Below are 12,615 nucleotides of genomic sequence, written 5' to 3'. Positions count from 1 at the left end.
GATGCATAAACTCACAAATAACAGGAACACTCCAGCCAAGGTGCATAAGCTCACAAATAACAGGCAAACCCCAGCCAAGATGCATACACTTACAAATAAAAGGCAAACTCCAGCCAAGGTGCATGAGCTTACAAATAACAGGCAAACTCCAGCCAAGGTGCATAAACTCACAAATAAAAGAATAATACAAATCGTTGTTTTATCAACGTATGTTTGTCGGTTGAAAATAGGTTCAAGGAGATTTCATGTACGACAGAAAGTTTCCTTATTTTAAATGACCAAATTTTAGAGAACGGCTGATTCTGCACTGTCTGTCTGGGAGGGATCCAGTCATTAACCACTCTTCACATTTCCTGTTAGGATGTGTGACGCGTCGCTTAAGACACCCATGGGAACTTGCTAATGGTGGCAAAGAAACACTGGTGGAACCCAACGTTTGGTTCCTGGGCAGTATGCTGACATGGAGGCCGGCCACTGAGAGACTAGATAGGCTTGGACGCAGGAGCCGCAGGCCTCAACCAGAGATGTAGCCGGAGCACGGGTGCTCCAGAAGAGAGGGGCAGAATGCTCAGCGGATTATGCCAACGTTATGATCAGCCTAAAAACACAAGAAATGACTCACCCTGCAGTGACGCATGCCACCATCCCCATGGCTCTCCTCCAAAGCTGAAGGAGATGACGGAGCTGTGAAAGGGAAGCACCCCTGCATGTCCAGCAAGACCAGAGAAAAGAGAACTCAGGGGGCAGGAGCAACGCCCTGGGGAACCTATCAGAATATGCAGGGAGGGGGGGAACAGGATAAAAGGGAGAAGAAAGGAGGAACCCATGTCTTTCCATGATGTGGGTCTGACCCGAGGAGACAGGGGTCTATACCTGAGCAACAGAGCGCAACCCGATTCCCTCCAAACTGTCTGTGACACTTCCATATCCCAGAATGCAGGACTTCTGCGGCGGAAAGGAGTCCTTCTCATTATCAGCCTTGGATACCGCTCCACACAGCTTATCTCAAATTAGGAGTCACTTCATTTAATTTAACCAGTGACAGCATGTCTGAGGTCTTACTGGAGACGTACAATTAATAACACTTATGTTTTGCATACCCCTTCAGTTACTAGTGAACACTAATAGTGGCCTCATGAACACAACAACTAATGAAGATGGCTGTTATTAGAATGTTTGAATAGGGTTTCACTAAGAGCCGTCCCTCTCTCTCGTCTCCCGTGGATGTTGGCCTCCGTAGCCCACGCGTCCCGCAGCCCCAGGATCAGTAATGCCTACTATCTAAAACTCCTACTGGCTAAAGGTGAGGGCCTAATGGAAAATCAATCACCTTATTTCTCTACCTCCTGTGGATCTTAACCTTAGTCCCACACTTAAGAAGTAATCAAGTGTTGGTGGCATTCAATCACCCAGGTCTCGCTCGGCCTCTATCTCTCACACTCACATATTCCTTGCCTTGATCTTCTTTCCTCCCTTCTACTCTTTCCCCTCTCTTTCTCCCACTATACATTTCTCTTCTTTTCTCCTGTTCCTCCTACTCCCCTTGCTAACTACTATTCTCAACTACCCTCTCCACTACTTTCCACTCCCCTCTCTACAATGCTCTCCTATTCTCCTACTTCTTCTACTCTTTCCTCACACTATTCTCTCCACCCACTGCTCTCCACTACACTCTCATCCCACTACTCTCTACTAATAACTCCTCTGACTACTCTCTCTTCCCACTGGTTTGTCCTCCTAGTACTCCTCAATACTCTCTCCTTACACTTCTCTCTACTACTCTTCTCCTATCACTCTCCACACCTTTCTCCTCCAACTACTCTCTCCTCCCACTCTACACCACTCCCCAACCTTCCTTCTCACAGAAATGCACTCCTTTCACTCTCCCAATCACCCTTCTCAGTCAGCTTGCTTCACTTACTCCCCTACACTCCCACTTAAGCTCATTCACTCACCATACACACACTCACAGACACAAGTCCCAATTTCTTTCAACGACCAATACCCCAACACATACTCTCTGGGATATTTCCCATGTTCTACTGACCCGTCCCTTCTCTTCCTGTTCTCTCGGTCCGTCTTCCCCTCCCTTGACCTCACCCAAACAACCCCAAAAAGTTTTGCTTGTCCCATTTTATTCTCATCCTCCACCTCCCATTGGTTCTGTCGTCCACCTGGTTCTCTTGGCCAATCTGAGTCATTCTCGCCCTCTGGCCTTGGCTACAGTCATCAGAAGCCGTATGATATGAAAGGTTATTTATAACGTGTTTAATACCCAGAGCTTTCGAAGCGCAGACCCGGAGATCGAACCTGGATGCTATCCTCACGAGACATAAGCCCTGCCTCCTTCTCAGCCGCAGGTCCACCAATGTTCTGTTATGGTATTCAGCTGCAACAGGTGTCTTCATTTTCTATTGTGGAGGGCTGTCATAGCGCGTCCTGATTGCCTATCTATAGCGGAGAACGCTCCACTGGCACTGTCTCTCTCACCGGTGAAAAACATGTTGCTTGCTTGGCTGCATGGATCTGTGGTTTTTGTGGCCTTAGAAGGGAAGAGAGAAAAGCCAGTCCAGAATCCGGCAAGGCAAGTATGGCCTGTTCAAAAGAGGTTGATTGATATTGTAACCAGGCACATGGTGAGAAATACAGACTGGTACCCTCCTAACCCCCGTCTCTGAGGCAGGACTGGCTCTGGCAAATACCCTGTTAGGCCTCTTGCCACGGGTTGAAAGGGTTCCCTATTCCACCCTGACAGTGTCAGGTCCCTGACCCTGTCACACACTTCACGTGCCCCACTTCCCCTGAGCCTCTGGCTACTTGGGGGCACCTAGAAAGTGTCTATGTCTGGTTTCTCGTCCCTTGTAGCTTCCCAAGGCAGAAAGTGGAAAAAGGCAATATCTGTTCCGCAGAAAATGTCCGCAGGGGGGCCTGGTGCGACTATCATTGGCATGGCAAAATGGTTCCCTGGCATCTGGATTTTTATGTTCGCTTGTGGATACAAATCGGAGTCTCAGTTGAAGCATATTTTCAAGAATATTATGTGCGCTTGCATTTTAACTTTTACATAAACAGTTTGTCCGATTATTGTTAATTATTGATTTCTAATATTGTAATAGTCAATTCTGCAATTCATAAAAATGATTACCATTAAGTTCAGTTGAAACTAACGTCTGTTAAAGATCATATACATGTGAGATGCATCTAGTTGATTCCCCTGGATTACGATATATTAATGTATATTGTATACAACAAAATACGTACATTCCTGGAAATCCATTGGTCAAAATGAATAATCTAACTATGGCCGACACGTGTTTCGCACTATTGCGGATTAAATATAACACTGATGTACTTCTTCAGAGAAACTGTTATAAGTATTGTAAAGAAGATGTACTCATACATGTACAGATTATCAGTACATTAGAGGGAAAAATACAAGAACAGCAAAACTACATGAATTAACAAAATGTATAATGTAAAGCAACAACTGCAGATTCTTCAACAATGGCAGCAAATAATGGGAATGAGTTACCCATAAATGAATCAAAATAGAAGAAAAACCACTATGGTGTGACTATGTTAGAATTACAACAATAGTCCAAAACCAGTTCAATGAAACTAAGTGTTGTACATATATGACATGTAATGATTGAGCAAATACCTCATGTGCTGATCAAAAACCTGTGCAAAAATACAGAAATGTTTGAAGGTTGGCATGGAAGGTTCTCTTATTCCAGTACTTCTTAATTATGTGGTGGGAATTTACCCTAAAAATGAAAACCTATGTATAATTTATTATGACAATATCCCAATATTCAAATATATTGAGGCTGTGTTGCAAACACATAACAGCGTTCAAAAAGAAAAAAGTATAATCAAGGACCCTACTCTTACCTAATCTGCTAAGTAAAGCGGATCGTAAATGCTGGTGTTTTGATGTGCATGGCATCCACATATTAAAACGGTGCCATTTTGCGCCCATGGAGGTACTCTATCTGCTGATGGACATAAAAGAAATACTATATTGCTATCTTTTAATAAATCTTCATACTCTCATAGTTTAAAATTACAATTAATGTTTGTTGAAATAATAACTGATTATTCAATTGTGTCATGTATGCTGTTATAGTAAAGAATTATCACTATTACTGCACTATGTTTGTACTTTCATTCATCTTAATTAAATAAAAAACAGTCTCAATATTTTTATATGTAGATTTGTGCAGGCTATCGATTCGAATCATAATTTGTGAAACACTTTTGGTATTGCTCCTCTGAATATTTCTAAAAGCGCTGTAATTAGCATAGCTCTAAAATGTGATGTGTCTCCTTCAGGTACATACCTTATGTTTATTTGAAGTAAATAATATTTGAGAATATCAAAACCATTAACCATTAGCACATTGGGGGGCTGATTCATGGAATTATGTGCGCCGTAAATGCAGATTTGCGCTCCTTTCTGCCCGAAAATCCCTGTTTGAAGTATAGGGATTTTCAGGCAGAAAGGAGCGCAAATCTGCGTTTTCGGCGCAAACAATTCCATGAATCAGGCAGTAGTTTGCTTTCTGAATTATATTTAGTAATTAACCTGATTGATCATGATATGTCTTGTTTCTTGACTATTTCCGGTGTTAGTAACTCAGTTCTGGCTTTATGTTGCATTTTCTGTTCTGACTTGTTCAAAAGGATTGATTTTTAGCCTCTTTGTCGTAATCTAGTCTTAATAACTGATATCTCCTTTTCATAATCTAAAATGATGCTACAGTTTTGTTTGGCTCTCTCAAATTCTCCTGCTTGCATATCCTTAATAACTAATTGTTTATGAAAATGTAACTGATATAGAGTTGTAGTCACTTCTGTTTCTTTTCTATAAGTGCTAATGTGTAATGTTCTATGATTATTGAATATTAATAGGTCCAACAATGAGATCTCTTTCTGACAGGAATTAATCATATATGTAATACCAAAATAGTATTGTTTAGGAATTCAAATTACTTCAGTAATTCTTTCTCAGTTCCACTCCAAATCATTAGTATGTCATCTATGTATCCCATCCACTTCAATAGATCTGGTGTTTTATGGGTTAGTGCATGTTTGATTTTCAGAGTGATAGCTAACTGCTTTCTTAGTCAATCTGTGATCAATGATATAATATGATATGATATAAGTCATTTATAACGCGCCTGTACACCAGTGTTTCTAAGCGTGACAAGACAAGGGAGGGAAGACAGTGGGAGGATAAACAACGATCTTACTAGGCCTATACTCACATTTATTTATTTATTTGGCATTTATAGGGCGCACCATACCCAAAGTCATCTGGGCGCTAGTTGCAGCACAAACATAAGGTAGAAAAACAGTAATGACAGAGTAAACACAAGTAGGGGGCTTGACAGATTTATCCATGAGTCTTGCGTGAAGAGCAAGTTTTTTTACAGAAGGACCAGAAGGAAGGGTCAGATCTAAGGGACAGGGGGAGGGCATTCCACCTTTTGGCGGCCAACAACTGGGAAGCTGCAGCTGTGAGGAATTTGACCATCCGCACTGAGAGTGTGAGCTCGCCTGGGCTTTTTTTGAAGTTTTTAATGAAAATGAATGATGGGAAATCAACCTCAGAAAGTGTGTGCGGCTAGTCCGCACCGCACACATTTTCCTCTGCTCACCGCACAACAAAAACTTAGTCAAGTCTACTCGGGGGGAGACAGTCTACAGATGCTGTTTTCCCTGTCAAATTTAGCTGGAATGTGACAGCCACAGGTACATCAAAGCATCTCTGGAAGGGGGAAGGCAACACCTTCCTCCGGCCATGGCCAGCCTAATTAAAAAATCAAATGCTCCTTGGATCTGCTCCTCTATTGTAGAAAGTTCTGCTGGTGGCAGTGCATACTGATGAGAGTTAATTGAAACAGGCCTGGCGATAGGCCTGATCACAGAACTGACAGAAGGGGGAAGGACACTAACACCTCTTTGATATGCCATGTGTCAACTTGAAGGTAGCTCCCACCCCTCTGTATGAAGGGCAGTGAATGGCATGTCTGCGACAACTATTTAAAGAGGGAAGAAGGTTTTTTAAAAAATGTATTTATTTATTTGTATTGCACTGAAGCCCGCAGGCATCAGGGCGCGTAACATAGAAACAGGAAACAGGAATGCACATCTACGGGACAACATTAAACATACAAGATTCAGGCGCAAAATGGCCAGAGGGAGTCCGGGCCTTTATCGGAAGAGTAAAGTTTTAACTTTCTTTCGAAATAGACTGTAAGAGGTCTCCAGTCTGATGGACAATGGGAGATCATTCCAAATGGTAGCTGCTATCGTCTGGAATGCCGCCCCCATGCCATTGGTTTTCTTAAACCTGGTAGTTTCTAGCTGTCCCTGAGCTTGGGATCTGAGCACCTTCCTTGGTATGTATGTGCACAGTTTAGCTTTTAAGTAAGCAGGGACTGTGCCGTAAATACTGACGTGGGACAAAGTCAGACAGAGACAGAAGTCTGTTCCCACCACAAACTTTAAGGGAGACCTGCACTTTGATCAAGAGTCACAGAGAGCTCAATTAACCAGAGAGACACTTTGATCTACAACAGACAGGAAGATGGGTGGGACTTAGTAGTACATGTTGCCACCCCTTACCTTTCCTGTTGCAAATCACTTGGGATAAACCTCACACATAAAAGAAGATTGTTGGTGGGGACCCAGGATTGGTTCTTTAAGGTGGGCTTGGCCTGTACTAATCACTGGGGCCCATTAGGCTTTAAAAGAGGGGAGAGCCTCTCACTTAGCAGACCATTCCACGACTTTGAAAGGAGTAACTCAAAGGACTAATTTGGAGCCTGGCTGAAGGTACAGTCTGCCTTACAGCTTCTGCCAGTGAAGGAAGGCCAGGATGTTCAAGAGGGAAGCAAGATCCCTCCCCTAAACATCTCCCAGGGAACAGAGAGAAATAACAACCTCAGAAGACCCATCCAGCAGCTCCTGAACCGATACCCAACCAGCACCCAGCATGCCCTGTTAAGTTCTGCCAGCAAGCTTCCTAGGTGCGAAGTGCCAGAGAGTCTCTGAACAAAAGACAATGATGTTGCCTGCAAACACTCTCCTCAGCTTTAGGGCGTCCACCTTAAAGGACGACACAAGCCCTGCGAAGAAGCCAGGAGGAGTACCACAACAAGCATCAACCAGCGTCCATCTTTTAAGGACATTTTCGAGACTGTCGAGCCCCGTACCGTGTCCAGCTACACCACTGACTGTTGTCATAGTGCAACCACTAAAGCCGCCTGAGACGCCTCGACCAGCTTTAAAGGTCCGCCAAATAGCACAGAGACAACAATTCTTGACTCTGAGCCGCCGTGTAGGCCAGCCTGCAGCCATCCGTCCAGCCTTGCTTGCAGAACTGCCTGCCGCCTGATACCCGCAGCTGTCTCCTGTCTTGAACTCAGTTTAGAACCGACTCAACGCTGTTGAGCATCAAGATAATCTCAAGCACCAGGTACATTTTGGTTCTGTCTCTCTGATCCTTCTTTGAAGGCACCTAGTGGCATTTTCAACCCCTTGCTCCCTTGGTGCAGAAACCAAATATCCTTGAATAGTTAAGACTGATTACTTTACCGACTACCCTCCTGTCAGTATCCAGAGTTCATCTCTGTCCTTCGTGAAACTGTCTGTCCTCTGTGTTCCTTTACAGGGTGGGTTGTATTTTGTAGTGTGCTAGAACTGTCTGTTGTAATAATAATAATAATAAAGTAGATATATCTATACAACCTTGACTGAACAGTTCCTTTTATCATTGGGTAATAATTGTATTTTCGCTGTGTTACAAATAACTAACGAGCCACGACCTTGCAGAGATAAGCCTGCCGTTCCATCCATGTTACCAAAATTGGACAAGGAGGTTTATTATTTACTTGTGCTCCAATCTGTTCAGATCCATTCTAGTGTACTAGAGGTGTGGGGCTGATTGATGGTTTAATAACCGATATTCATTCCTGGGCCACTGGTGCACCGGAAGTTAATTCGTCACAGCAGCCCTCTGCCTTTTGCTCTTTTGAATTTGGGAGTGGTGAGGAGGTGCAAGGTAATGGCCCAGGTGGGTCTGTCGCAGGGGGGTTTTGCAAATTTGTTGGTGAGATATTTCGGGGCCGTGTTTGTTAGGCACTTGTGCGTGATAGAGTTTTGAATCTGATGCAGTCTTGGATTGCTAGCCAGCCGACATTGCGTCTGGCTGCAGAGATGTGTTCTTTCTTTGAGATGTTCAATGCTGCTCTTAGGGCATTGTTCTGGATGAATTGTAGTTTTTTTATGTTGCTTGTGGAGGACCCTGCGAAAGAGGGCATTGAAGTAATCTAGTCTGGACAGTATGAGGGCTCCCGCTAGTGTGATGCAGCTGTCTGACGTTAGGAATGGTCTGCATGCATTAATGAGTTTATCTGTATAAGCTGCTGGAGAGAACGATGCATTAACTTGTCTAGTTGGCGAGAGCGAGGGGTCCAGATAGACCTCTAGGGTTTTCACTTCCTACAGGACGGTGATGGGGTTCCCGTCTATATTGAAAGATTTGTAGTCGCCTTCCAATTTGTGTAGTCAGGATTGTGGTCCTACTAATAGAAGTTCTGTTTTGTCGTCATTTAGACAGAGTTCGTGTTGCGCCATCCATGCTTGGATGATTTGATATATTTTGTTATGGGCATTGGTATCCTTATTGTAGTTCCCGGAGATAGGCAGGAGGCTCTTTGTATCGTCTGCATAGTTGGTGTACGAGACGTCTTGTTCATCCAGGAGGTCGAACAGGGGCTTTGTAAACATGTTAGAAAGTGTAGGTGATACACACGAGCCTTGGGGTACTCCACAAAGGATTGGGGCTGGAGTGGCAGCCGATAGGTTGGAGAAGACCCTCATTGTACAATCAGGTAGGAAGGATTCGATCCAGGCTATGGCTTTGGTAGAGAAGTGAGCTGCGGAGGAGAGGTGTTGGCATGGGATTTTGTTGTTCACTAGATCGAATGCTGCAGAGAGGTCTAGCAGGAGTAGGATGGTTAGGTTCCCATTATCTATGATCTCATCCATTTGAATTTTCAGATCTAAGAGTGCTAACTCCAAGGAGGTTGTTTGACTCAATGTGTTCTTGTATTTGAATGTATGCTACTCTGTCTAGGATTTTGAGGAGAAAGGGGACAGTGGTAAGGGAATGGTAGTTTGTAGGAATGTTAGGGTCTAGTGAGGGTTTTTTTATGAGCAGGAGGACCCAGGTATCTTTCAGATTGTTCGGGACGATACCTTCAGTAAAGGAGTTGTTGATGAGTAAAGTGATGAAAGGGGCGAGTTCTGACACGCAGTCTTTTATAAAGGGGACAGGGCAGATGTCACCTTGGCATCTCGAGGGTTTCGGGCCTTTAATGATTTTGGTGACTTCTGGTATTGAGACTGGTCTAAATTCAAATAATTTGTTGGGTTTGAGGGGGATGTTGGTGTCAGCCGGAGTATCTGGTAGGAGTTGTTTAGTTTTTTTGGAGACAATTTTGTTTTTTAGTTGGGTGATTTTGTCCAGGAGTGCCTTTTGGATGTTGGTGCATGTGGTGTCCTTGAGGCAACTTTCTGTGGGATTGACAGGGCATTCGAATTCCTGCAAGATGGCAAATAATTCTTGTGTGTCTGTTTTGGCATTCGCTATGCGCTCGTTATAGGTAAGACTCTTCGCTTGGAGAATGGCCGGTTTGTAGGTCTTTGCTGCTGTTAGGAATTGGTCTTTATTAGCTTTTGAGGGTGTGGTTTTTCAAGTGGCCTCATTAGCACACTTGGTGGACCGTAGAGTGTTGAGGTTAGGTGTGTACCAGGATTTTAGGTGAGCTGTTGGTTTCGGTATGCGTGTGCTCAGAGAGGCGACGTTGTCTATCGCTAGGAGAGTATGATTGTAAAGCTCTACCATAAGGTTCGGGTCGCAGGCTGAATGTTGATGGTCTGTGACAGGGCGTAGTATCGGGAGCATATTCTCAGTGGTGATGTTGCATGTGTTTCTTGACTGCGAGGCTGGGCCCAGTTGCGGGGGGGGGCTTTGGGTGTAGTGTATTTTGGGATAGAGAAGGTGATGACATTGTGATCAGACGAGGGGCAAGGATAGTTGGAGATGTTGTTGGTCCTGACATTCATATCCGCCAGCCAGCCTTATGTGCGGCCTTTGTTGTGTGTGGGGTGGGTGATGCGTTGAGTGACTCCTAACAATACAATCGTGTTGTTTATGGCCAGGGCATTAGCATCTGTGGGGTCGTTGAGGCCTAGATTGAAGCCGCCCAGAATAATAATTCTGGAGGAGGGTTTGGAATTGTTAGTGAGAAGGAAGGCAATTTCCTCATCGAAGGATTGGGGTGGGCCTCGTGGTCTGTAGATGATGTGGATGGTTAGTGAGGGAGTATCGGGGAATGAGAGCTTGATCGAGAGCAATTCTCCTGAATGGAAGGATTGGCTGGGCAATTCTGTAATGGTCATGTGCGTTTTGATGATAAGGGCCACTCCACCTCCATCTGCAAGAGTTCCGTCTTTTCTGAAGATGGTATAGCCCTCGGGGATAGCTAGGGAGAGGGACGGGCCAGCGGCTGCGTGCAGCCACGTTTCTGTGACCTTGGCGGGAGATTGTTTATTTCAGTGGCGCTGCCACCATAGCACTCGCCCTCACCAATGCGGCTGCGGCCGCTTCTCTTCCTTTTGCTCTGGGGCACAGAGCAATCCTCCTCCATTGAACGCACACCGCACCGGGAGCAGCAGGCAGCCGCACTCACATGGGACTGCTTTCCCTCGTCGCCACTCTTATGTCTAGACTTCCAGGGCACAGGGGTCCAGGTACATGGTCGCTGGCGGAAATCCAACTGACGTACACAGTTACAGGGATCACCCTGTGGGACCATGAGCACACGGTCGCATAATGGCCGGGGGGCACCCAGGCCATTACAGCACACCAGCTGGAGTTGCCCAGCAGGGGCTCTGCTGATAACAGGTATGCAGGGACAGCGTTGCCTCGCAGAGACACTGTGATGGTGGAGGGCTCTGCAGGGCATGCCCTCTGCCTGGAACCTAGTGCTAGTGCAGCGCTGCAAGAATGATACAGTAGACAGGAGTCGATGGAACTGACTCCGCTCATCCCTTTTATTAGCATGGTCACATGGTGACAAGCATGTGACATTCGCACAAGCCCTTATTAGAAAGTTGTTGTTCCTTAAAGGAGCACAACACTATATTCATGTTCATAATTCCTCAGGCTGGTGCACTGCACAACCTTGCATAATGCGGCTGCATGGTCAGTAAACATTTTCCCTGAATTGGTTCAAGCCAGTGAGTACAGGAAGTGACTGTTAGGCACCAGGAAGTTCTTTATCTGGTTGCCTTCCATGCTTTCAGAAGTGGTAGTATGCGGTAAACAGGTCTCTCTTTGTGATTTAAATTCAACCAAGGTACTGAAGAGTGCTTATGCAACAGAAGGATTGGAAAGAGTTAGGGACATGCATAAGTGCTGACCCAAGAGGTGTATCACATGCCACCTGCGGTCAGTTGATGTTTTGAGGCGTTTGCTGCAGTCAAGTGACAAATCGGGCAAAGTAGGGGAGGTGTCAAAGATCCCAAAGTCAGTGAATAGCCCTGGGGGGTCCCTGGGATTACAAACTGTGCAGAGGGTGAGAAGAGCATTGCCTATGGTGCAGGCCCAAAGGGGATAAGGGCCCAGGGATTAACATGACAGAGAAGGGGCAGGAAGCAAGGGTGACCATCCTGATGGTGACCATCCTGGTGGTGACCCCGGAGGAAGTGGCAGCTTAGAGCCACAGAGGCTGGGGGGACAAGAAGGGGAAGAGGCCCCCTCCCCTGGGTTATCTCCTGATTGGAGGGCCCTCCACAGGAGACATCAAAGCCCCCTTTAGGGCCTCTGTATAGGGGAGCAGTCTGTTTGTCTGCTTTGCCCCCATCTCCCTGCTGCAGGCGAGTTACAGTACGCATTCCCCTAAACCCCCCGGCGCCCGTGTCTTTGGGCCATTTCGGGAGCAGGTGTCTCGGGCTGAAGGCCTCCATGGAGCTCTGAGCAGGATATGCAGAGCACCACAGCGAAAGACTAGCAGAGGAGGGTATTTGAGTCGCTACGGTCACAGGGACGGTTTACACACGAAGAAGCAAAGGGGCCCATGTTAGGAAAGATTTCTTAATTGTGGGTAATTTTCCTTCCATGTGGCAACCCCTAAACTTTTTGCTGTTGTTTTCACCGGGATCTAGACTTTGCCAGGGAAGTGCAGCCTTCTGCCGCACTCCTTTGGCCTTTCGCTCCATTCTTACGGGGAAACTGACATGCCCTTAAGACAGTCAGTACCGGGAAACGTTGTTTTCCGTAGTTTCTTTATCATGTTGCAGCTTTCGCGCAACATGGCACAAGAGGGCACTGTAAGCTAAGTTACTGCTCTCTTGGGTCTCTAGTCTTCTACAGGCCCTATATACTCTCTTTGGATTGTAAATGAACGGTGCAAGTGAATAACGGACGGGACTGGCGGCAGCAATCATTTCTTGTGTTTTTGAGCTCCTTTTGGCGTTTTAAGCGTGTTTCTCGTGCTTAGTCCAAAATGGTGGCCTGGCTCCCAAAATGGCCAGACC

The sequence above is a fragment of the Ambystoma mexicanum genome, chromosome 4p (assembly GCF_040938575.1).
Source record: "Ambystoma mexicanum isolate Mex_15411 chromosome 4p, UKY_AmexF1_1, whole genome shotgun sequence".
Lineage (NCBI taxonomy): Eukaryota > Metazoa > Chordata > Amphibia > Caudata > Ambystomatidae > Ambystoma > Ambystoma mexicanum.
This window is presented reverse-complemented; position numbering follows the sequence as displayed.